Consider the following 24,086-nt stretch of genomic DNA (forward strand, 5'->3'; position numbering starts at 1 on the left):
GGGAAGGGAGAGCTGAATGTCTGAAACTGCCCTGAGGAAAGAAACTATTCAGTATGACATCATTTAAAATTACACTGTGTGCACATGCCAAATTCCACATGATGTCACTTCAGCACAAATATAGTATCATTTGATGATGTCATATCCATTGGAACCCCTGAAACTAGAATGTTTATTTAGGGGGGACCCCTGCTCCCCTGCCCCTATCCTTGCTCCAGGGCCACTGTATTCTCAACCAGGCCCCTGTTCTCATAGATACCCTGTCTGACTCGGGTATCGAGGCTTTCGAGATTTTAACCGCCACCCCTCAACTGCCTCACTTTTTGGTACTCCTTGAGTGGATTAGCTGACAGGCTGCTCAGGAGATGTGTTTGAGGTGGCAGAGAAAGGACAAACTGAAAGTGCTACTCCTGGATAATAATAGCAATATAGTAATGATTGTAGCATTTGTTAAGCATTTACTATGTGCCAAACACTGTACTAAAAGCTGGGGTAGATATAAGATAGCCAGGTCAGACACAGTCAAAGTAGGAGGAAGAACAGATATATTATCCCCATTTTACAGATGAGAAAACTGAGGCATAGAGCAGTTAAGTGACTTGCCTAAGGTCCAGGGAAAAGGAAGAGGAGTGCTGAAGCTGCTACCTCCTACTGTTCCTGCTGGAGCTGGCCCAGCCCAAACTGACTAGTCTTGTCTCCTCTGTTTGATTGTAATCTCCTTGAGGGCAGTGACTAAGTCCTTTCCTGGCTCTTGAATGTTCCCCAATCTGTGAGTTCAGTGTGCTGCACCCACCAGGTTCAGTGAATGCTCTGATGACGGTGCTGCATGTCTGGAAGAACCGAAGAAGCCCCAGGGTCACGTCTGTAACCTAGCAAGCACCCAGGGCTGAGGTCAGGCCAGTAGCCACTTCACTGAGTTGTACTGGCTGAGCGTGGCTCCATTGTATTCTCCAGGGACACAGTTCAAAGAAAGCACACTGGCTCAGGCCACAACACTGGTGTGAGTCCAGCATCTCTGAATCACCAGTGGAGAGAAAGACTAGCACAAGGCTAAAGTGGGGATCAGGGATGAAAGGTCGCCTCTGTGTCCTGGCCTTGATGTGTGGATCAATCAACCAATCAGTGCACCTGGGAAAGTAAAATACAACAAAATTAGCAGATATGTTTCCTGCCTATAATGAGTTTACAGTCTAGGGGGAGAGACAGACATTAATATGAATAAATAAGTTAACTTTATAACATATAATTTAAAGATATGTACTATGGGTTTGGGGGTGGGGCAAATAGCAAATGTCCAAAAGTTAGAGATCCAAGTACATAGATGACACAGAAGGGAGACTGGGCTGAGGAAAATAGGGTTCAGTTGAGGGAGGGCTCTTGGAGGAGATGTGACCTTAATAAGGCTTTGAAGGTGGGGAGAGGGGCTCTGGCGTATATAGAAGGGAAGGGAGTTCCAGGCTAGAGGGAGGATGTGGGAAAGGGGTTGGCAATGAGATAGAAGAGATCAGGGCAAAGTGAATAATCTGAAAGAGCAGAGAGTATCAGCTAGGATGTAGTAGATCAGTGAGTTGAGGTGTGGATGACTTTAGTAGCCCATCTGGCCTGAGGTATGGTATTGAATGCAGTGGGGGCTCTCTTCAGCACTCTTCACCCTCTTCAGGTATGTCCCTGGCTACCACCATCATGTCCCTCTTCCCGATCTCCCCTCACCCTTCTCCCGGCACTGGTATCTGTTGGCTGACCTGGTGTTTTGTCCACTGGTAAAAGTCAAGCCAGCACAGACCCAAGGAGGAGGTGGCCTTGCCTGGAATTTCATACGGAACACAATGAAATTAAGGTAGTTTATTTCAACTGTTTGACTTTTGAATCTTCTCTTTCCAGCAAGTGAGCCTGACTTTTATTCATTCACCACAACTAATTTTGCTAAAAGTAACTAGGTCTGGACCCAACTGATACCTTCTTTTGTCAGAACGGCAGCAGAGGTAGCAGTAGAGTTCCTGGGCACCACCTCAGTCTAATTTATCTCTCTACCTTCTGTTAAACAGTAAATGTCAGAATGATAGAGAAACATCTCCCTTGGTCAAACACCTGAAGAGAAGGGAGAGATTGACACCTGGAGTCAAAAGAGTATCTAATGAATTGTAAAACGTCTGATTTACTTAACTACGAGCCACTGGCCCCATTTCATTTCCAGAGAACATTCCTGAGCTCAATGCAATGGGGCAGAATTACCTAAAGTAACCAGTCTTCAATTGCTTCCGTCGTGTTTTAGGAGCTACTCTTTTCCAAGCTGCTCTCTGCCTATCATTTCTGTCTGTAACTGTCTGTAACTGGTTTGTGTAACTGGAGGCTTATTTTCAGAAAGCAGATGGAGAGATGATCATTTTTTATTAAAGCCTGAATTACAAAATATTCCGCTCAGGGCACCTAGAATCTTTATTTTAAAATGCATTTACATAGCCCCTTAGCTGTCTATGGGCAGTTTTGGGGGGGTTCTTTCCTCCGCAACTTGGATTTCTGCCTCATTGCAATGTCACGCTAACTCCTCCAGGTCCTCATTAGTATCAGGAAGCTGTCTAGGGGCTCCAGCCGACTGGGGCTGTGTCAGCAAAGCTAGTCTTGCACTCCAGTTTGCGCACAACTAAACCTTCCCAGTTCTCCCCAAGCTGGGAGGGCAGTGGAGCATTTAGAAGAAGAGGGAAGAAAGGCAAGGGAAGGAAAGTGGATGAAATGAAATCACCCAAATGGAGTGGTCACTTCCCCTAGCAAATGGTGCCTCTCTTGGGCACTTTTCAAAGGGAGCCTGGCCTTGTCATTTTGGGGCTTTTTGATGTAAATGTTCCTGGAGATAGGGTTTTGGAGCTCAGGGGTCATTGAAGGGAACAGACTTTTAGCTCCATTCATGTCAAGGGAGTCAACAATCAAGTAATCAATCAATGGTATTTACTAAGCACTTACTTTGCACAAAGAACTGTACTAAGTACTTGGGAGAGTACAGTATAAAGGTGGAGGTATAGATGATCCTTGCCTACAAGATACTGATAGACTAGAGAGGGACCAGTGCATGAAGGTGACCAAATTGCTTTCTTAAAATGGGATGGTCACACTTTGTATGACCCCATGACAAGACCTAAGGCAGAATCCCGTATTCAAGTTCAAAACACATGCTATGTATGCTATGCTCATAATCACAGGCCTCCTATTCAATAATGTTAAGAATTATAAAAGCCTTTACCAGTACCACCTTTAAATCTAACCCATCTAGCCAAGTCCCATAAATCCAGGGGAAATCACATCATGACCTGAGGCTGAACTAGCACTTGCTTGCTTATTTTTTTTTTCCTGAAAATAATCAGCTCTTAAAAATCCAGCCTGATAGGCCAGGACTACAAAAAAATTCTTGAGCTTCAAGGGCAAATTGATCTGTGCAGCGATCCATCTTTTCTTCGAAGTGCTGGAACTCTGGGATGCTGAAGCTTAGAGCCTTTTCATCATGCAGTAATAATGATAAGAGTAATATTCTGGTACTACCTGCAAAGGTGTCCTTCCCAGAGAGTGCTCATTTTAGGCTCACACTGAGATTTGAAAAGGATAAAGTCATATTGTTTTTCCTAATTTATATGCCAATTTCCATTTGGCTTTTTTGGTTCCTTGAAAGTAATTACTGTAAGATTGAAATGCAAGGCTCTTTCTCTGTCACATCTTATCATCACTGAGTACTGTGTTTTCCTCTAGGACTGCTTTACTCATTAATAGAAAAAACAATAATGATGATGATGATGATAATAAGATATAAGATAGGTCAGGCACAGTGCCTATCCCACATAGGGCACATGATCTAAGTAGGAGTGAGAACAAATGAGGAAACTGAGGCACAGAGAACTGAAATGACTTGCCTAGAGTCAAACAGCAGGCACCTGGTGGAGCCAGGATTAGCACCTGGGTCCTCAAACTCTCAGGGCCATGCTCTTTCCACTAGGCCATACTGCTCCTCATGGATGAATTCTTGAAAAAATTAAAGAACTGCATCTATTGTAGAGCATAAAGAAATTATTAGGGTGAGAATGTGTGAGAATATCATCCCCTCTTGGGTAAGAGAATCCATTTTAGGCATACCAAGGATGTCAGTTATGGACTCCCTTGGCTTTTAAGTAGTAGAAACACTTAGCCTCCCACTTCTTGCCTGGGTAGTCTCCTCTACATTACCTTCTGCCATTCTGCTCTTCATCCAGGCTGAAAGGAACAATCAGGATTAACCTATACTCATACAATAATAACAATAATTGTGGTATTTGTTAAATGCTTATTATGTGCCAAGGACTGTACTAAACACTAGGGTAATACAGTCTAAGCAGGAGGGAGAAGAGATTTTGAGTCTCCATTTTGCAGATTAGGGTATTGAGGCACAGAGAAGTGAAGTGATTTGCTCAAGGTCACACAGAAGTTAACTGGTGGACCTGGGATTAGAACCCGGGTCCTCTGAATCCCAGACCTGTGACCTTTTCACTAGTGCTGTTTGGCACGAAAAGTGAAGCTTGGAAAAATGCTAGGGGTGACCTAGCTTTTCCTGATCAGTTATGTTGAAAACTATATGTTCTCACCCTTCTTGGACTGAGACTGTACTCCTCCCCATTACCCCCACCCATCAAGGAGAAGACTGCTCTCATTTTCCTTTTACTGGGTTATTGAACAGCCAAAGCCAAGAACTGACATAGTTTTTCCAGGGTCAAAAGGCCGTTTCCTTGACTCCGTCTTTGCTCCAAATGCTGTTTCCTCGGACCATCTCCTCCCTTTGGCTTTCCGGCCTTCTGGGTGAAACCTCTTTGATGATAGAATCAGGTAGGTGGCTCTGGCTGGGCCCAGGTTTGGAAAGCAGAGTGAGGTGTAAATTGCTAAGCCAGGTGGCCAGGGGGTCCCCTATGGTTCTAAAATGTTCATCTTGTGGCAAGTCCAACAAGAGCACCTCATTTATGATGCTTCCTACACACTTTAGTCATGATGAAAAAAGCCTCTCAAAGGTTGGGACCCAAGAGAATGTTATACCAGGTTAGACACTGACCCAGCCAAAGCACCCCATTCTAAAAGCACTGTAGACTGTGAGCTCATTGTGGGCAGAGAATGTGTTTGATGCTATACTGTACTCACCCAAGTGCTTAGTACAGTGCTTTGCACACAGTGAGTGCTCAAATACAGTTAATAATAACAGATAAATTGGTAAATCAGTGTTTCAAAAGCAAACGCTACAGTTCTATCTTCCCCAATCCCCAGTACTCACTACCCTATTGTATTCCTTCAAGATCAAGCAGCACTCACCAGACCAATGTTTGCCGCTTTCTCTAAGCCATATTCTTGATGGACACTGTAAGGCGATGATAAGGCAAGAGACATAAAAGATAAACGATATCAAAGAAAGCTGAAAATTTAAAATAAGCCAGATAAAGCTGGCTCATCTTCTGTGGCTGGGGAAATGGATCTACATATTCATGTTTATCTTCACTAATCAAACCATCAAATGTTTAATTGAATGCATTTAATATCTGTCAGAGCAATTAAAACCAAAAACCCTAAATTCTTAGTAGTTCAAAATCACCATTTGGGGGGCCAAATTGGAAATGGTTCTCAGGTGATCATTTATCATCAACTTAAAGCCAAGATCGATAGCTGTCCTGGATCTTTTGGAGATGCTCCCTGTTCAGCCGGTGAAAGGACACAGGAATGGAGAAGCCTCCATCACACACATCACTTAGACCATCTCTTCCATCACACACATCCCCTCCTGCTCTGCATGTCCCATGCCTCTGCCTGAGGAAGTAAACCCAGGCACTGAAGCCAATTCCTTTGATAACCCAACCACAGGTATTAGGAGGAGAGACAGAATTCATTACATTTCTTTAGGGCTTACTGCTTCATTTCCATTCATTCAGCCTGATTTCTAAATAGGCCTCACCTTACTGTTCCATTTATTTTTAAATTTATTTATTCATTCATTCATTTTGAGTCAGCCTGCTTTCCTTCAGGGTCGCCTGATTTCGATTCAGTCCTGGCTCGGATTCATTTTCATGCATCCTGCCAAGTGTTACTCCCGTTGTAAAACCCTACTCAGGAAATCAGACTCTCCAGAGAAAGATTCCCATCTATGGGGCAAATCTAATTTCCTTAAAGTTACATCATATAAAGGAAAAATTCCAAATGAATGAGTGGATGGAAATGTGAAGTTCAGGACAGCACGGGTACATCTGGGTTTGCTTCGTTCCAAAATGTTAGGAAAGGCTGAGACAGATATAATATCTTTAACCCCCAAACTGACATGAAGATAATGGAACACCAAAACTTTCCAAAGGGCAAAGGGAAGAGAGTCTGAGTTTACTCATACAGTGTGACGACTGGGTGCATTTAATCCTTTTTAGCCCTGAGATTCAGTGATTCTGGGGCCAGAACTACATTAAGCAAATTGAAATGGAGTCTTGAGTGTTTATCTAGATGATTTAGGTGAAAAATATGCTATTCCATTATCCAGGTTGTTTGTCTACATGACTCAGATTCCCTGGGTAATTACCTGGCCATCCACTTCAATTGCCTAAGAAGACAAAACCTAAAATTCTTTTTCATAAATTTTTAGCCTCCCACCTTGGAATCTACAAATAAATCAAGAGCACTGTCCTAGTTGTTTAGGAAAACACAATATAAGTGAAACACATTTTCCCTGCTTTCAAGGAGTTTACAGTCAAATAGGGAAGACAGCCAAACAGTATTAAGGTGGGAGCAGGTAGAAGAAAAAGGATATAGCAGACAGTAGAGCATATATATGAAACTGAATATGTAATTGAGTATACAAATGTGTGTTTATATATACATATATATAGTATATTTATTTCTATATACACATATATACACATTTGTAAATTTTGAGAATGGATGTTGATGAGACTTTGGGCCTGGTGATATAATTAGAGAAGTATTCCTGGAGTTTACCCATTCCTCGCTATATCAAATAGGGCTCTTTACCAGTTCCCTCCCTGTTACTCATCCACTCTCTTCTCCCACTACAACCTACCTCACACTCTTAGCTCCTTTGAAGCAAACCTTCTCTTTGGGCCTTTTTTTCATCTCTCTCACTTTCTGTCCCTTGTCCACCTTTCCTCCTACTTGGAACTCCCTCCTTCATAAAATCCACCGGGCCACAGTTCTTTCTTTCTTCAAACCCCTTCTGAAGCACATCTCTGTGAGGCTTTTACTTTTCATTTTCCCATGGTCATTTCCCTCAAACTACCACTTCAGCCCTTCTGAGTCTTCTGTGTGCTTATGCACTCGTACATACCTATATATACCACTTCTGTACTTATCAAGGTACCCCCATTCCTTAAGCATTTATCTACATTTTTCTTTTCCCTACTTGTAAATTACTGTGTATGTCTCCCCTAGTTCTTTGAGAGTATCATGTCTTCTTCAGTGTAGTCTCCCAAGCACCTAGTACAGTGGTCTGTACAAATTAGTTGCTCAATAAATAGTACTGCTTGTCTGATGTAAAATTTGAGGAGGACTTTGTAGATGGGAAGGGATTGGATGTGGTCTGACAGATCTGTGGAGAGGATAATTGTGGCAAGGGTCTGAGGCAGGAATATCAAGAATGAGATATAGTTTCCTAACTGAACTTGAGAGCATTGATGAATGTGAACTTGGAAATGGGAAGGGAGCCTCTATGAAAGATAAGGAGAGCAGATGGAATACTCTCCAACACCAAATGATTTTTACTTGATGTCACGAAGCGGGTAGCCAATAGAAGATTTTGAGAAATGAAAAAGTCCGCTGTGGGCAGGGAAAGCATAATGTACTCTCCCAAGTGCTTGGTTTAGTGTACTGTGCACAGTGCTAAATAAATGTGATTGATAGAAAAATGTTGGTTGAGTAGACCAACTAAGAGGCTGATGCAATCTAACCATAATATGATGATGAGAACTCAAACCAAGACAGTAACTTTTGGGATAAAGAGGAAAGAATAGATCCAGGAAAATATAATAGAGGTAGAACTAGCAAGTATAAATCATTGACTGAGTGTGGAGAATGGCACCAAATCTAAACACATGGGATATATGAGGCAGGGGATATTGGAAATGAGGAGTTCTAAGCAGTATAGAAGAATTCCAGTATTGCAACATTTGTATACAATAGATTCTAAAAAAAGTTGATGGATGGGAAGATGATCAGAAATCCACCAGGGCACATAACTATCAATATCATCTGTCCTATCCACACTTCTCTCTGCACCAACTAAGCACTTGGCTGTGAGCCCCTTAAGTATTTTGATACTCACCCCAGCCCCACGTTACTCATGTAAATATTCTTACACTCCTCTATTTCCCGTATCCCTAATCCATATGTCTGTCTTCCCCTTTAGCCTGTAAGTTCCTTGTAAGCAGGGATTGGGTCTAAAAACTCTGTAATATTGCATTTTCCCAAGTGTTTAGTGCAATGCTCTGAATGCAGTAAGTACCTAGAAAATACTATTGATAGACTGATTTTAAAATGAGGAATTTTAATCTCACATTACTGCAAGTGTTGGGACTTGGAAACATAGCAGAATTTAAAGCAGTGGCACCATTAGACATCAACAGCAAAAAAGAAGTTAAGGATGTAACTGTTTGCTGGCAAGGACTTAGGATGTTTGTTTTGAAACAGAGAAGGAGTCTGCTATGGGACTTTATGCCTTAGGGTGCCACAATGAATTCTGAGCAAAACATCAAGACATTGAAGCGGTCGGAAAATGGCGTATATGAAACTCGACTGACCTAAGCATGAATAAGGTGCTTCTCCAGCATGATAATCCCTGGCTTTGTACATATGGAATTTATCTTCCCACCATTTATTCCCCCAGGTGCCTATGCCAACACTTCCATGCAACCTAAAACAACTGAATTCCATACACTTCCCCCATCCCTTCAACACTTTTGTAGGTATCTTTCTATTCTACTACTTCCACTTAGCTGTAATTGATTTTAATGTCCATTTCCCCAACTAGATTGTAAGCTCCTTAAGGTCAGGGATGTGTCTAAATTATTCTGTTGTAGTCTCTCAAGCGCTTAGTAAAATGGTCTGCACACAATAGGTCAACATAGATGCTATTGATTGATGGATGGACACAGAGTCCTTTGCAGAGCTTCATCCTCCCCGATTTGACCTATTGCCCTGCAGCCTTGAATTAACACCTCTTTTCTCGCTAAAGGATGGATTACACATGCAAAGGTTTTGAAGGTGGCACTCAATCCTTATTAGTGGCATTATTAATCGTATTTATTAGGCACTGGTTCACAGGTGGTTACAGTGTAGTGCAAGGAGTTTTATAATATGATGCAGCCTGCCTGGCTCAACCCTGCCAAAAATGCAGGAGACTGGAGACTGGAAAAACAACTTTGTATTTGCCATGGATGTAAGAGTGTTCTATGTAATTTTCAGTTTCTCTAGAATGATATTTAGTGAGAAATAAAATAAGTCATTACTTTTGAACTGCCCCTTGCATATGGAGCTCCCATGGTGTGCAGAACACTCTATGAGGCACTATGCTGTGAGTGGCAAGTGATTTTCTTTTCTCTCATGAACGGGCAAATTGTAAAGGCTTCCAGGTCATTAAAATCACATTATAGTGAGCTCTAACAAGCCGGGGGCCAAATCTGAATTACCTTTGTGATCTGATAGGCTCCCGATCGCTTAGAATATGTTAACACCAACTGAACTCTCATACTTCAGACGTCCATAGCTATTGACTAGGTTGCTATTTTATTTTCATTTCCTGCTGCTATTCTGCACATCACTCTAATTATCCAAATCAAATTGTAGCTCATAAAATCACCCTAGAAGCCTAAATGCTTTTATTATGGAGACAACAGAGAACTCCCACCCAAAACCTTGGAATTTTTACAATAAACTCTTGCCCGTACTTTTTGGAGCAATAATAATGTAATACCAGGCATCCTCTTCAAATAGCTGCAGGGTCCCTTTTAATGAATAGGAATAAATAAACTATCCAACTTAGCCAGAAATCTGACCTCTATCAAAGATGGTATCAAACAATAAAACAAAAAAAAATTCTACATAGCCAAAGAACAACTCTTTATTGTGCTTCCAACATTAACTCAGCAGGTATTTGGCATTTGCCAGAGTCAACAACAAAGGAGTTTGGGCTTTTTTTATTTGAAGAGATATTGTTTCCAACATTATTATTCTTGTTTTTCAAAGGGCATCACTAAATTGTTCACCTATACCACAATGAGGTTAGTGTTAATGGGTTTTCCACCATGCCATTTTTCAACTGTGTTCTCATTCTTTGGGAGTTATTAGGTTTTTAAATCTCCAGATTGCTATAAGGTTCAGCTTGGTTGCTTGGTCCACCTTTATCTCTGGACCATGAGCTGCACTGTCAAGCTGCAAGCCTTGCTATTAGGCCTATGCTTTCCAACTGGTGGAACCAGTTTCCAAAGTGAACGTCAAGCTCACCAGCTGGGACTTGGTTCAGTCCCCTTAAGCCAAGCAGCATCCTGGACACTTTTTAAAGAGGAAGGTGAGGAGAATCTGTTTGCTTTAAGAAACTTGCACTTTAATGTGAAGTGGGGGTATAGCTCAGGGGTAGAGCATTCAACTCTAGATCAAGAGGTCCCCGGTTCATACCTGGGTATCCCCTGCCTGGTTTCCTCTAAACCATAAGCTCATTGTGGCCAGGGAATGTGTCCGCTTTATCGTTACATGGTACTTTCCCAAGTACTTAGTAGAGTGCACTACACGCAGTAAGTGCTAAGTGCTTAATAAATACGATTGATCGATTGATTGAAGGTCATGTTTAACTTAGGTGCTTTAACTCTGAACAGGCTTCTTTTCTGGGCCTATCATCGGCTTTCCTTTCCTTTTGGAAGCTCTACAGGGTGGGAGGACAAAGACTGCCTGGGAAAAAGAAGGTGAAAAACATGACTTTAAGCCACCTAGCAAGCCAGAGGCACAACTCAAAACAACCCAGGATCTTGAGATTCATCTCTCTCTGGTCCCTGCTCTTTCTCCCCAAGACCACAATATAAACCCTGAGAGGTAACTGACATTCAAGACTATCCGAACCTCTGGGTCTCCAAAACTGTACTGCATTAGGCCTGTTAAAATAGTGTCATTGGTGGTGCATTGTATTTAGGGTTGTGACTTCAGTAGATAAATAATGGAAAAGTGCAGCCACCAGCCACAAACTGAAGCTCGAGATTTGAAATGCATTCCAAATGAGAATTTATTTATATCTCATGATGAATTGAGTATATAAACTTTATAGTATCTCTCATCTCTCTAGTATGAACTTCTTGGCCATCAGAAAACTTCACAGCTAGAAATACAGCATGAAGTATCTGCCAGTATTTTTTATTTTTGGTTCAGAATATAGTTTGGATTTGCCCAAGATTTTACTCCCAGAGGTCATTTATTTTGATCAAATAAATGATAAAATTTTAAAAGCCCTAAACAAAACAGATTAAATTTATTTTATAGTTATTTTGATGTATTCCTTTGGAATAAGATAGGGGCCATGTTTAAATGTAGTGGCACCACCTAGTGAGAGCTTTGGTGATCAAAGGAAGTGGTGTATGCAAAAAAGGAAAGGGACAATTGAGCCTTGGGCCTTGTCTACTTGGGCATGATATTTTAATGACGCTTATGGTGTCAAATTAGCAATATGGAGATTGCTTTTATATTTTGCTTTATTTATCACAATAGGACTGGAAACAATTAAACATGCCCAAAGTGTATTTTGCCATGAGAACACATCCTCCTGGCTGTCTCCTAATTGGCTCAAGAATCTACCAGATGGACAACTGGGAGTAATGAGGACATGTTCTCCATGCCTTCCCCCTTCCATCCCCACTTCCATTCCCTTCCCCCCACTTCTTTCCTCCTTGGATTTGGGGTTATCCTGAAGCCATCCAAAGGGCAAGTGGGATGAGGGGAATGTAGTGGTGAGGAGAACAGGAGGAAAAAGACCCCAGACATTCAGCGAGTCAGGTGGTTCTTCAGATAGCTGGGAATCTGTGGAAGTAGGAGTGGGGTTTGTAACTCCCACAATACTTTTCTTGTCTTGATGGTGTAATGCCAACAAATGCCTACACTTTCTTTGGGAAAAATTGGGACCAAAAACACACTTTTCCACCAAAAATCCCTGTTTAAAAGTGTGTCTTGCTAGGGGCTCATGATCCACAGGCTTTGGGTTGTCAGCCTCCAAACTCTAACCCTAATTCTGTCTAAAATTAAATTGTCTGTACATGATGGCTACTCTTAGTGATTAGGTAACAAAACACTAGTGAAGATTATGTTTGAGAAGAGGCAAAAAAATCCATCCACTATCCTCTCCCTTTTTACCAAGTGCAATTAGAAGGTGTGGCTTGGAGTGGGGGAGGTGTGAGGGGAGTATCCTGTTAGCAGCCTACCCATCCCTTTCCCTCTAACACTTCAACAAGCTGGAAAGAGAGATTCTGAATTTTTAGGCCACTGCCATTGTGTTAGAAGCTTAATGGACCCCTATTCAATCTATCAGTCAATCACATTTGGAAGAAAGCAGAGCTGGTAGACACATTCCCTGCCCATAACTAACTTCCCTCTTGAACTGTAGGCCTGGTGATATCCACTTGCTGGCAGTCCAGAGCTCAATACAATTATTTACATACTATGCATTGAGTGCTGTTGTCTGGTCAGTATGGAAACACAACAGAGAGACTGAATTCATATGAAGCCAATACTGATTTTGAAATAAGTGTGTTTGAGTGGCTTCTAGCTAGCAACAAACCTGAGTTTTGGTGGCATGATGTTTCAGGGGCAGTATGGTCTAGTGGGTAAAGCACAAGCCTGGGAGTCAGTGGGCCTGGGTTTTAATCCCGGCTCCACCACTTGTCTGCTGTGTGACCTTGGGCGAGTACTTACCTTCTGTGTACTTCAGTTTCTTCAACTGCAAAAATGGGGATTCAGTACCTGTTCTCCCTTCTACTTAAACTGAGATTCCCATATGGGACAGGGACTGTATTTGGCCTGATAAAGTGCTTAGAACAGTGTTTGACACATAGTAGGCACTTAGCAAATACCATTTAAAAAAAAACACAGCATCCTCGTGGCTAGAGAAGCAGCGTGGCTAGAGAAGCAGCGTGGCTCAGTGGAAAGAGCACGGGCTTTGGAGTCAGAGGTCATGGGTTCGAATCCCTGCTCGGCCACATAGCTGTGTGACTTTGGGCAAGTCACTTAACTTCTCGGTGCCTCAGTTACCTCATCTGTAAAATGAGGATTAAGACTGTGAGGCCCACGTGGGACAACCTGATTCCCCTGTGTCTACCCCAGTGCTTAGAACAGTGCTTGGCACATAGTAAGCGCTTAACAAATACCAACATTATTATTATTATTATTAAATTGGTTCCATTCAGGCTTGGCAAAGTGAGGTTGGTCAGTCAACCTGATTTATTAGAGGGTAAGCCAATCTTTTGCTTTGCACGATCTATGGGGTGGATTTGAACTTCAGCTAGAGATGATAGACTTCTGGTAGACCCAGACAATAACTCTGAGCTATTAAAAAGGGACATTTGTGGCCCCTGTTGATTCTTCAGCCCCAGGGATTGGGAGGGGCTTAAATGCATCCTGAAGCTTTTGACTTGCACCTCAAAATATTTTAAGGTGCTTGGCAGAATGACCAAGCAGTTAGGGTGGTTCTAAAACTCTAACTTGATTAGTGTTTCTTATTAATGCAAATTATTTCTCCAAAGTATCTCAATCCCTCAGTTCTCTAGATGGTGAAATTTGGCAATTCACAAAATTACAAAATTTAGCATATTGTCTACCGTTATTTTCCCCCTAATTCGGACCAAACAGTGACTAGTGAACTTTGTATATAAGAGGTTGTTTGGGGCTCATTTTTCATTCTGTTTTCTTCGAGGTGTGTTCTGACAACCTGATTGTTACGATGCTTTTCCTGGTTTAATGCTTTGTGATATTTGGTCATATATTACCAGCCACATGATTAATGTGTCCGTTGCTTTTTCATTCCCATGGTTCCCCATTAACCAAAACACAGAAAATTTCACTACTCTTGTCATTTTCCTTCTGTGGGGGGTAGGAAATGATAAACACACTTCAAATAAAGGGAATTTGATTTCCTTAGACAACAGACTTCCATCTGTTAGCAAATATTTGCATGACCTTGGACATAGCCTCCTGGGTGTAACCCATTTTGCTTTTGCTTTCTTAAATACAAAGAGCATATTTTTATAAAAAATCCATATCCACATACCAAATGCTGGAGATGAGCACAGTTCTCAGTTCCCCAGGTGGGCATGTAGGGAAACGTCAAAATGCAGGGGAGAGCACTTGTAACAAATGTCCATTTTGATTTATTTTCTCCTGAAGTATAAAGTGGGAAGGCTGAGGGTAATAGGTCAGGTAACATTATTTGTGGTATAGCTCAGTCAGGGATTGGGTCAGTCTGGAGTTCCTGGGCTGGTCAGACTGAGGCAACGGTCATCAAGATGGGCCAAAATCAAATCAAGTCGGGTAGAGAAGATAGGAACACTTTCCCACTCCCAAAACTCCCCCATTTTAGGGCCATTAAGAGCTGTGGGAAGAAGAGCTATAGTTAGTTGTGCATACATGCCACTTAACTCCTGCCCAGTGGTTTTAGTGGACTGGTCATTTTTTGTTTTATATTTTTAGGCCCCCAAAGAATAAAAGAAAATAACAGCACATTAAACCCACGGATTACAAATCTTTATAGGTGAGTGAAGCATTCTGATCTCTGTAGCACTTTGAGGCTTTCAGGTGGAATCAAGTAACACTGTGTAGAGCCATCCAACAGTTAGGGACAAATGAGGGGTTAAAAGAGCAGGATTGTTTTGAGCATCTTATTAGAGACAGCAGCTGGTTTCGGATTACTAGCCCACATAGCTTTCCTGCCTTCAATTCTTGTCCCTAAAATGCAGGTCAAATGGACTAGTCCGAGACATAGCTTTTGGCCTTGGTCTTCTGACTGAGGAAGATCAGTATTCCAGTTAAATATTATTCTGCCTTTTCCTGTTTGAAGCTCCAGTGAGGGACAAACTGCATTTGCCCAGGGGACTGATACAGGAGAAAAGCACTCTGCTTGTAAGAGCTGATAACAAATACTTTCATTTTCTGAGAAACACACAAAGGAAAAGGAGGGAAAATAATCCATCATGTTCTGATGGTCCTAATCAGGGCTGCCAGAGAGGAGACAGGCCTAAGCCCCACCTACCAAGCCCCTTTGTTTTCCAAACAGGGGACTTGTGTGCTGGATAATGCTCTGTTGAACTCAACTCTTAATTTCCATTTTTCAAGATTGCACAAATGACCCCCAAAAGTTCCAACTGGTTGCTTTTAATATTTGTTTTTTTGACTAGCAAGTATATGTATTTCAAGAGCATTTTATTTCAGCAAAATTCATTTAACTAGTTCCTCTTTTGTCATATGGGTCTGTGAGTCACCAATCTGCAACATCATACTATAGCTGAGATTAGTGACAACTTTTGCCCTGTTAGACATCATTCTCCAATTCTGAGAAACCTGAAAGAGTAAGCATCCCCAGGAAAAGAGTGCTGTTTCTGAAATCCACTTCTTTTTTCTGTTCCATTAAGGGCCTGAGCTTTTTGATCCCTCCTAGAGGTGGTATGAACCTTACCTGCTCAGCCTGCCAAAGCAAAACTCTGATCAGCATTTACATACACAGCTTGATACTGGATGGCTTCCCCTCTCTGCAGTTAATTTGAATGTTTGTCTCCCCAACTAGATTGTAATCTTATTTAGGGCAGGGCTAATGGCTACTAACTAATCAACTAATCAATCAATCATGCATGTTTATTGAGCTATACTGAGACCTTTAGGAAATGCAGAATAACAGAGATGGTAGAGGCGTTCCCTGCCCACTAGTTTACAGTCTAGAGAAGGAGACAAATATTAATATAAATAAATTATGGATATTTACATAAGTACTGTGGGGCTGAGGAGGGGGTGTAAATCCAAATACAATATTCTACTGTACTCTCCCTAGCTTTTAGCACACAGTAAATGTTTAATAAATACCATCAATTGATTGCAATGGGTTTTCACTGTGTGTTGGGCTAGAATGTTGTTGGAAAATAGGGAATGATCGTTCAACCACAATCACATTTGGATAGGATGTACCACAACATCAGGAGAAGGACTTATATTGGAATATGAGAATGCAAGTTTGCCTTAATGTGGAGTTTAACCAGAAGAGAACCCTCGTGTTTCAGAAGAATCCGGAAAATGTTGACTAGATTCTGTCACGTCTAGAGGGTGGTGCCCCAAGTATCACTGTTGGGTTTTTTTTTATGGAAATTCTGTGGCCTGGTGAAGACAGCATAGGACTGGGAGACCTAGGTTTTAATCCTGACTCCTCTGCTTTCCAGCTGCATGACCTTGGGCAAGTCACTTTACTTCTCTGTGCCTCAGCTTCTCCATCTCTAAACTGGTGATGAAATGCCTTTTCTCCTTCCCTCTGTGAGTCCTGTGAGGGACAAGGTCTGTGTCTGAATCAATTATATTGTATCTACCGTAGAACTCAACACTGTGTTTGGCACATAGTAAATGCTTAACAAATACTAAAATAATCAATTATGTTAATAATAGTGTCAATAATTCCATTCATGGTAACTAATTTGCAGTTGAGGCTCACTTAGTAACTAGAAGAATTTTATAATTAAAAGGGATTTTTGTGAGATCTTCTGCCCAGACAGATGAATGACTAATCTCTCTAGGGCAGATGACTGTTTAAAGTTCTCCCTGAAGGAGATGTCGCCATTTTTGATGTAGCCAGTTCCAAATCTATTAAACTTGGATTTTAGAAGCGCTTATTCTTATAACCCTCCAAATTACTTCTTGTTTGGTCCTTTGTAGACATGGACCGTGAGAGGCCTTCATATACTTTAAAATAGCTATTAAGTCAATCTTTAGACCCCTTCTCCAAACTAAACAATCTTAATTCCTTTAACCTTGACTTTGACAGCACATGAGATGCCACAATTCCTGCAATTTTGCCTGCAATTCCCGTCAGAGTAGAAAGTAGGTGGGTCGGGGGGAACTAAAGGAGAAGCAGCAATTGAAATTCAGCCCAGTTGTGTGTAAACAGGAAAAGGGCAGGAGAGGCCAATGTGATTAAGTGGGGATATAAAGATTAGCACAAGCAATCTACCCAAAGCTTTAAAAACACAAACAATCTGGTAAGGAGAGGTCTGGAGAGACCTGCTTTCCAAAAAGAGTCACAATAAGTTAAAAGGATGATTAGGGAAGGGAGGGAGATTCAGCCCTTTGATTTCCAGTTAAAGCAAGCATGAAAATAAGCACAGGCCCTAGGATCCAGGACCTATTTAAAAAATGACAGTAGTCATAACCAGAAAAGGCAGAGCCTAAAATTAAGTAGATATCTCCTTGGTGGGGTACCTTTTTTCAATCAATGATATTTGAGTGCTTGCTGTGTACAGAGTACTGTACTAGGCACTTGGGAAAGTACAATACCAAAGAGTTGTTAGACACTATACCTGCCTAGAAGGAGTTTAAAATCTAGAGGGGCAAGAAGTCCTTGAAATAAATTGCCTATAGGGGAAATGGCAGAGGGTGGGGTGAATGTCAAATACTTAAGGGGTACCAATCAGAGTTCTTCCGTAACACCGAGGGAAGAACGGGAAGGGGAAATGGCTTGGTCAGAGGAGGACTCAATCAATCGGTGGTATTTATAGAGCACTTACTATGTGCAGAGCACTGTGCTAAGCACTTGGGAGAGTACAATGAGAAGCAGCGTGACTTAGTGGAAAGAGCTCGGGCTTGGGAGTCAGAGGTCATGGGTTCCAATCCCCACTCTGCCATTTGTCCGCTTTGTGACTTTGGGCAAGTCACTTAACTTCTCTGTGCCTCAGTTTCTTCATCTATAAAATAGAGATTAAGACTGTGAGCCCATGTGGGACAACCTGAATACCTTGTATCAACCCCAGTGTTTAGAACAGTGCTTGGCACATAGTAAGCCCTAACAAATACAGTATAATAATAATAATACAATACAACAGAATCAGCAACCATGTTCCCTGCCCATAATGAGCTTACAGTCTTACTCCTCTTGGAGGAGAAGTGATTTTAGGAGAACAATGACTCCTAAAGGTGGGGTTTTGAAGGTGGGGAGAACAATGGACTATTGGATATGAAAGGGAAGGGAGTGCCAGGTCTGAGGGAGAACATGGGCAAGGGTCGATGGGGAGATGGACCAGATCGAGGTACAGAGAGTAGGTTGGCATTGGAGGACTGGAATGTGTGGGTTGGGTTGTAATAGTAGACCAAGGTAAGATTTTTTTCATTGGACTATGTATTTGTGGGAATTTTTGCATTCATTTTCTATAAGCAGATACTTGCTTGGTCTTAGACTGGTGAGTTAGTAAGCTCTTTGAGGGCAAAGATCATGTCTACTAACTGTAGTGTACTCTCCCAAGGGCTTAATAGTCTGCACAGAATAAGTGTTTAATGAATACTATTGATTGATTTGGGGCACAGTAGAAGGAAATGTGGATGGCTCAGGGAAAGATAGGTGGGGAGTTGGAGGAGAGTGGGACTGATGAAAGTCAGCTCGAAATTTTGCTGCCCATTGAGCCTTATATCTCTGAAAGCAGTGAAGAGGAGACAACCACCCCCTGAGTCTTTCCCTTCCTCTCTGGGGACGTGCTCCTAACTGGAAATCACCACATAGAGCTGCTTGTTTTCCTGTCTGTTCTACTTCCCTTCAGTGATGCTCTTTAAACCCCACTGAGTATGTATCACAAGGGAGTGGGACAGTAGAGATTGGGTGGCTGGCAGAATTTGCTGACTGGGGACACTGCTCTGCTCCAGCACACCCCCCCCAAAAGTGCTATACCCCCTTAAGTGAGGGTCTCATACTAGGGGGATATACCACATCCTTGTGCTGGCCTGGGGGAAGAAAGAGGCAGGAAGACATATTAGTTCCCTCGTTCCCCACCTTCTCCCTCTCCTAGACTGTGTTACCTTCACTATTTACACTTTAGAGTTTTGAAATCTCCATTTATTAAACTGTACAAAGAGGAGACAAATCCTTAGGTTTCAGCATTCATGCACTCACATAACATCTCTGACCTTTGCAAAGTGAGATTTGGGGCAGTCTGCCAAGCCTTCTATTTATGGTAATAAAGGAGTAGAGGAGAGTTAGTCTATATCTGCAGTGATCTTGAAGAAATCTGCTTAATATACTTTCAATACCAGAAAAATCCTAACATTATCTTACCCTAGATGACTTGAAAATGTAGTGGAGTAGAATCCTTAGAGTGAAAATAATGTTCTTGGGGACCACAGAGGAGAATTCGGCAAACCACTTGGCCAAGATGGTTGAAAGATATTTGAAAAGATACCATAGTAAAGTTTGGAGCGTGGGATAAGGATCTGCTGGGTTGGGGAAGGAGAAGTGATGAAACATAAATAAAAATTGCAAAACCTCATTTTGAAGAGGCTCCTCTTGCAGTCATTAATCCTCAGTGAGATGGGTTCCTGGTTCAGCAAAAGGGATATGCAATTTGAAAACTCTGAGGGTAATAGACCAAAATTGAAATTACTAGTTAAGTGGGTAGGTCCAGCATAGTTGTTCAAGGGTTTTAACTAGAAATAAAATTCTTCAAGAAGTTCTTCAAAGAAGTAATTTCCATGTAATTAGAGCCTTGACTACACTTCCATTTATTGGAGTCTGATCCATCCATTCTTCCAATAATATATGTTGAGTTCTTGGGCAGTACTTTGTACCGGGTACTTGGGAGAAAACAATAAAGCACAATTTACCTGCTTACCTTGTATCTACTCCTGTGCCTAGAACAGTGTTTGGCACATAGTAAGAGCTTAACAAATACAGTTATTATTATTATTATTAGTAATCTCTTCTACATTTTCCTAATGGCATGCTCCTCAACACCAGCCACTGCTACCCATATTTTTGCTGGCCCTGCCTGTTCTGTTCTTATTTTATGTGTGTGTCTTTGTGTTTTCTCAAACTTAATTTTTTCCCTAAAAAAGATGGAGGAGGAGGATGAAGCTTGGAAAATCCTGGACTCAGGATGGAGACTCAATCAGCAATCAGTTTCAAGTTCTCTGAACATTTTCTGACACTTAGTTTCTAGACCCAATTGCAAATGCAAAACATCTTTACCTTAGTCTTTTTAATTAATTAATAATTAATTCCAATAGTATCAGATATTAAGTCACTAGGCAGAACCTCTCTCAATTTTTCTTTTTAAGAATTACCCATGAAAGCCTAATAGTTTTTAGTAAAAGGAAGCCAATTCACGCGTGGGAGTTCGGAAAGTTTCGGAAACAAAGGAAACAGCTGCACCTGAGTCCGTACTAGTCTGAAAGAGCACAAACCCAGCCCAGGAATGCCAGGGTAAAATAAACTTTTAGCAGAGGCTGAGCGGCTGAGCAGAACAGAAGTTGGAAGCAGCTGTGTTTGTGTCTTCACTCAGCTATGCAGATCTCCTGTAAAAGTTTATGGGATGGTATGCGGGGACTCATCAATCCTGTTTGTGTTCCACCGTTAGGAAGGTTTGCACTTTCTCCTCAGTTTCACTATCAACCATTAACTTGCTTTTACCAAAGAGAAAAGGAATCAGAGACCAGAATTAATCGGGGGGTTTTCCTCTATCAAGAAGGGAATTATCTAGAGTAACTTTTTTTCAGGGGCTTTATTTCAGCAGTAAAAAGAATGCAGGCTCACTAATTCTGTGCAGCTTTAAGGGACAGAATTGTATGCATTCTCGTAGATTGATCTGAAGTGATGGTGTTTCCCCTTTTTGGAGATGGGTGTGCAGTGGAGAGGGATGGATTTGTGGTGGAGATCCCCACTGGCCACCGTGGGGTGGGTGGGGACGGGGCCAATTGGGGCTGTTCTTAAAAGACTTGCTTAACAGCTTCTTAAAACTACACCTTACTCAAAGAACTACACCTTACTCAAAGATCATTGTTATATCTGGACCAATCACTGTCTTTTGGTCTGATAATGGTACCAGTGATGGAGAGATTGAAACTCTTTGCAAGTTTGGCTGAAGAGAACAATGTGCTACTAACCATCCCTTCCACGTTGTCTATAAAAAACTTGTTCCACAAACCACTTTTTCTGTAGGTTGGTTTGGTCTATGTTTCCAGACTGAGCAGCACTCAAATGAAGTAGGGAAATGCAGCACAGAATAAATGCTTAGAATTTTCCTATGGCAGAGACATCCCACAGGTATCTGGGAGACGGTCTCACAACCGTGTGAAAGGTTAGACTTTTACAAATATCCTCCAGACCTTCAGTCAGTTTGGTTTGGACTCTGATGTCACTACCTTTCGAAAGTCTTGCATGCTGTTTTGATTGGGTCTTCTACTCCACCCGTGCTACGCTGGACAAACTGATACCTAGATAGCATAATTCAGTGGCCACAGAAAACTCTATATTGCTCATAGTATGCTATGCAGCCAAATATTTTTAAAGTAGACACCAGAGTCATGGGTGCTGATGTTGTCAAATTATTTTGATAAAATAGGGGAAAAAATCCTGAATTGAGGTGTACTGAGGGGTTTGTCATTAGGAAGAAATCCCCTGCAGTATCGTACACTTTTAAACAACCAGCCTAATGAAAACTTGGGCTCACTGTGTACCTCCATTCACCTTTTAACAAACATCTCAAACCATCCGCCCAGCACTTCTGTGTTTCTGGAAAAATCAGCACACCAATCCAAAGCACAGTTCAATATTTATAACAATTCATATTTTGCTATAAATATTGAAAAAGGGTCATTGTCTTTAGAATCATTTCAGTGCAAAAACCAAATGCCCTTCCAATTTAAATTTCTTTAAGTTTGTCAAGAGAAATGGAAGCTCTCCCCACCTCTAGACTGTAAGCTCATTGTGGGCAGGGAATGTGTCAGTTTATTGTTGTAGTCTACTCTCCCAAGCACATAGTACAGTGCTCTGCACACAGTAAGTGCTTAATAAATACAACTGAATGTTGGCTCGGGAAAGTCTTGATTAATATTTCTCATTTATCATTTACATGCATCTCACTTCCAAAGGGGCCCCCTTATCTTTCAGCCTTCAAGAAGAAGCTGTTGAGGATTCAAGGAAGTCTACAAGACAACTACAACCCTGAGAAGGAAAGCACTGACCTAAAATAATAGCCCCCTTTCTTCCCAGAGAAAAAGAGCTTCCAGCTTGTTTGAGGAGAGTTAAGGTTGGGATAAGGCAGAGAGGCATGAATCTGAGAGAAATTGTGCCTGTCTCCAGACTTCAGGCTCCTCTTTGGGAAACTGGACTGGGAGGGATTCCATTCAGATGAGCATCAAGAAATGCTCAGCAGCTCCATTGGCAAAATCAACAGCAATACCATTCTGGGAAAAGTCTTTCCTTAGGCCATAGCCAAATTATTCTTATCTCAGAGGCAAGAAATCAGCCCTGTTCACACATATCTCCTGCTCTTCCTTGTCAAATCCAACACCTAGCCTCTTTGCCAGGCTCTTTAAAATATGACTGAGTTTTGGTTGGAAATGTAAATATTCAGTGACCGGACATGATATGTTTGCACAGTGACACAATTCAGTTAACACTCGGTCGGTTTTGTCATGTGTAATTTATCATTTACAAGGAAGGTGGGGTGTATTCAAAGCCCCATAAACTGTTGCAAACACAGCCTCGTTTTGTCTGTCGAATCGATAATTATCTAGCACGCTCATTGTCCCTTTCTTTCCTCTTCGCAGACTGATGATGGCAGTGATGTAAACAGAAACTGTCCAAGAGACAGCATGATTTTCCCAAGCCTAAGGAAGAAAGCAGAAGGTGTCATGTTAAACAAACATCTGCACTGGTGAATAGCAAACAATGTGTTTGTCTAGTAAACCAAGCAAATAGGACTTGGAAGTCATAGAGGAGGAGGGTGAAACAGAGAATGCCAAGAAGTCCATTTTGCCAAATGACTTCTTTTTTTCTTTCTTTTTTCATGCTCCAGCAGTCAAGGCAGTAATTACAAGTCTCTCCAGGGACCCCCAAAGACTAATATTCTTCATTGCTACACAGACTTGCCAATAGTCTCCCCAAACTGCTCAGGCAGTTAAAGATGTGAATGCAGTGGGAGTTAGCGTTTTACCAGGAAAGCAAATATTGAGCAAAATGAGCTCTTAGAAATCATTTTCCTTCCCATTTTTCCAGGATGAAAGCTCATTAAAAATGGCAACTTGGACACCAACTGCCTCTAAATCCCCTGCATAGTCATGGGCAGCTACCCAGAATGCCAGTGCAAGATTCCTGATCTGTTCCAGCCTCTCCCTTGGCAGACCCAGCAGGGACAGAAATGGAGCATTCAGTCGTTCTAACCAAATTCAGTCTTAGCTTCATGACTTTACCCCCATTGATAGCAAGGAGTTGGTTCAACTGAGTTTTGTATCTGGAAACAGAATAAGCAGCTAAACTGGTCAACTGAATTACGTTGGTTTTGGTTTGGTTTTTTTTAAAATTGCTTAGCATGTCCAATGGCCAGTGTGATTATATTTTTCTCTCCAGAGGAACTTTCCCTTGGGTTTACATTGTCTTCTGGATAATCCACACCAGTCGCTTCTTTTTCTATGAGGCCAAAGCGACTCTTCATTCTCTTCACCTTCCTCATATTAATGAGCTGCCTCTTCAGGAATCCAGGAGGTTGGAGTTTTTCAGGCAACCCAATTTCTTTGGCTTTCTCAGTTCCTTCTTCTCCTAAATGGTGCTACCTACTATCATGAGGCACAGAAATAATAATGATAATAATGATGGCATTTGTTAAGCACTTGTTATGTGCCAAGCACTGTTCTAAGTTCTGAATGCAGTCTCACAGTTGATGATGCATTAAGCAACATTCAGATTTTAAAAAGGTTGAAAAACAAGTGAGAGAAAGAGGGAGAAGTCACTGTGGAGCCCTGGGCAAGTTACATAAACTCACTGTGCCTCAGTTTACTTGTCTGTGAATGGGTCTAATTAACACCCCCCCATGCATGTTTTGTGAAGCTTAATTAATGTT

General features: G+C 41.6%; 1 long non-coding RNA gene across 1 annotated transcript in view; it reads left to right on the forward strand.

Moving 5' to 3' along the window:
• The window catches only part of LOC114813702, a 74,351-nt gene extending 50,517 nt beyond the window's left edge, over window positions 1-23,834 (forward strand). The window contains exon 3 of the long non-coding RNA XR_003761424.2: window positions 22,798-23,834. This is a non-coding gene — a long non-coding RNA (uncharacterized LOC114813702). The remainder of the gene's footprint in view (window positions 1-22,797) is intronic.
• Window positions 23,835-24,086: the final 252 nt, after the last annotated feature.

This window comes from Ornithorhynchus anatinus, chromosome 8 (assembly GCF_004115215.2).
Source record: "Ornithorhynchus anatinus isolate Pmale09 chromosome 8, mOrnAna1.pri.v4, whole genome shotgun sequence".
Taxonomy (NCBI): domain Eukaryota; kingdom Metazoa; phylum Chordata; class Mammalia; order Monotremata; family Ornithorhynchidae; genus Ornithorhynchus; species Ornithorhynchus anatinus.